This window comes from Crinia signifera, chromosome 1 (assembly GCF_055691185.1).
Source record: "Crinia signifera chromosome 1, ASM5569118v1, whole genome shotgun sequence".
NCBI classification, from domain to species: Eukaryota; Metazoa; Chordata; class Amphibia; order Anura; family Myobatrachidae; genus Crinia; species Crinia signifera.
This window is the reverse complement of record NC_139217.1, coordinates 397,593,006-397,596,161: the sequence shown is the minus strand read 5'-3', so window position 1 is coordinate 397,596,161 and position 3,156 is coordinate 397,593,006.

Here is a 3,156-nt window from a genome sequence, read left to right as displayed (position 1 = left end):
TGTGGGTGACACATGCGTGCTCGTAACCAGCGCATCGTGACGCTCTGCCGTGTCAAGTTTGGTTGATGCAGCAACAGCAGCGCCGAGCAGTTGGGTGGAGAGAGAGGACAATGGGGTGTTGTGGGGGGGATGGGAGTGACGTCACGCTGGGACAGAGAGTGTGAAACATTACGGAACACTCTCGGAGAATGTTGGAATATTGACTTGTATAGCAGCTACTGGATACACCTAGACGCAAACGCGTAGTGTGGTGATGTGTACTGTACAGGGGAAACACAGCAGGCATTAGTGTAATTGTAGCCTGAGTGCATGACACGTGTGCAAAAATATGACCAGTCAGCTTTTGCAGAACTACTTAGCCCAACGTTGCACTGTTGGCCTTTTATGTCTGGACACACATATATTGCCTTATTGCTAACTGTGTTGTAGTTGTTATGGACAGAAAATGTGCATTTCAATTGTTAAAACAAAATTCATACATTATGGGTCTGATTCTGAATTTTGTGCAGTTGCGTCAAGACTAGTTGCCATCAGCACTTGACTTGTGCCAGCTCTATGATAGGTAGTGGCGTAACAATAGCCCCTCAGCCCCCGCGGTTGCGGAGAGGCGCTGTGTAAGTGCGGTCGCCGGGCAACGCCGCCACAGACCCACAGATTTAATTGTATTCGTCCTGGCTCTCCTCCGCTGCGGTCTCGGCTCCCCTCCTGGCTTGTTCTGATGCTATGGAGACGGACCATCATAAAATGTCTGCCCTCATATAGCAGACTGTTCTCTGAAACTGTCTGCTGTATGGGGGCGGACATTTTGTGATGGTCCGTTTTTCATTGCAGAAGCCAGGAGGGGAGCCAGGACTGCACAGATGAAAAGTTCTGTGGGTCCCTGCTGCGCTGAGAGGTAAGGTACAGGGGGCACGGTGATGCATGGGGGGGCATTGGCGGCTGGGGGGCACGGGCGGCTGGGGGGGCATACAATGTAGTTACGCCACTGATGACAGGTGAAGTTTCTCCATCTAAGTATGGCCTCCTATGTTTCAATATAAAACCACCTTTAGAGAGACAAAGCCATAACATGCCTGCCACACAAGACGCAATATCTCCATGCGTCTTTTTAGCTACCCCTGTTGCCTCTCAGTTACTGCTAATGCATCTAAACTTGTTCTCTGTACAAACAAAATCAGGGTGTGTGCACTTTTCGGGTGAAAAACATTGCTTTAGTACTTCCAACATCACAGCTGATTCTGAATCAGACCCACAATGTGCAAGAATGTTTACATCATAGCAGTGTTAAGCTGTGTACACACGGGGGCGATAGAGGCTGAAATCGCTGGAAATATGGTCGCAGGCGACCATATTGCCAGTGATGGGAGTATGCCCCGGCGATAAATCGCTGAGTGCGCGCTCCCGTTTTCAGCCCCGTTCTAATTAGGGATGGCCATCGTTGCCATTGCCATCGATGGCAAATCGGCAACTGGCCATCGATAGTGCTTAACTATGCAATGGATGACCATCAATATTTTTACATATCGATGGTCATCCATTGTGTTTGATTGATTGGCCTGTGGGCCAATCAAAACACGGGGGCGGGGCTTCGCGGGTGTCGGGGGGGGGGCAGAGCTATGCTCCGTGTACCAGCACTTTGGAAAAAAAAAAAAAAGCAAAACATCGTTTTGCTATTCCATCGATGGAGGGAAACCATCTGGTACTCCCCCATCGATGGCAAAAGTATTCGACATCGGCCATGAACCATTGATGATTTCGAATCATCGATGGTCGATGGCCATCCCTAGTTCTAATCGCTGGTCGCAGGAGCTTGCTCCTGCGACCAGCTGATTACCTCTGTGGCTCGCCCGGCAGAGGTTCCCTTTCATCAGCGACCATCTCTGGTCGCTGATGAAAAGGAGAAACTGAGCAATATATGGCTGAACAATATATCTCTCCCGTGTGTACGGGGCTTTAGATACACCAGGGTTGCCTACCTGACCCTCTCCATGAGGGAGAAAATGCTCTGTTCCTGACTTCCCTGGTAATGTATGATTACCATCACCTGTGGGGAGCTAGGTAATTGATAAGAAAGGTGTTTCACCAGCCATAGGTAAATCTAGAATTAAGGTAATAGAATAGAATAGAATAGAATAGAATCAACTTTATTGGCCATGTGTGCTTGCGCACACTAGGAATTTTTTGTGGATATACAGTACAGCATCAGCAGGGATGAAAGGGGGGGGGGGGGGGATTACATACTTTACATTGAGACATTACATGCGGGGAACACATACCCGCCAAGCAGCACAGCGCCTAGGCAGCCATCTGCGGCGCCACTGGTCGCTGCACCAGCTCGGGTAGGTAGCAGTAAAAGCAGGTACAGAACAGTATCACACAAGGAACACATACCCGCCGAGCTGCACAGCGCCTAGGCAGCCATCCGTGGCGCCACTGGTCGCTTCAGCAGCCAGGTAGATTACAATATAAGCAGGGACAGTATACTGGCACATAGAGAACATATACCCGCCAGGCTGCACAGCGCCTAGGCAGCCATCAGCGGCGCCACTGGTCGCTGCAGCAGCCTGGAAGGTAACAGCATGAGCAGAGGCATTTCAGTTAAAGCAGAGACAGTACAATTATCACAAGGGGGACAGGGGATAAGAGGATTACATGTGGCTGAGTGCACAGATCCGAGGCAGCCATTTGCGGCGCCATTTGCGGTGGGGGGGGGTGGTGGGGGCGGGGGGAGAGGAGAGTCAGTGAGGCCTGGGGAGAGTCAGTGAGGCCGGGGGCTGGAGTTGGGCCCTCCCTGTGCTGAGTTCCATGCTGCCCGATAGTCTTTTTCGAACCTGCTGTTAGCTGCTGGTGAGACATCCAGGGGCAGGGGGTCTCATCTCCTAGGTGAGGCAGGGGGCTGGGGGTGAGGGCCTGCAGGGAAGGTAGCATATGCCAGTGTCCTCCAGAGCAGAGGCCTCCTCACCTACCGGCCTGCGAGGGGGTGAGCCAGGGAGCCTGGGGCCATGGCTGGCGTTCAAGCCAGATCCTCCTCACCTCACAGTGGGTCGTGGGGGTGGACGGGGGGGTTCTCTTCTGCCGCTGCGTGGTCCACTGGCCGGGGCCGCTTGGTGGATGAGGTTTGGCCCGGACTGCCGCTGCCCGGGGGGATCCGGTCCG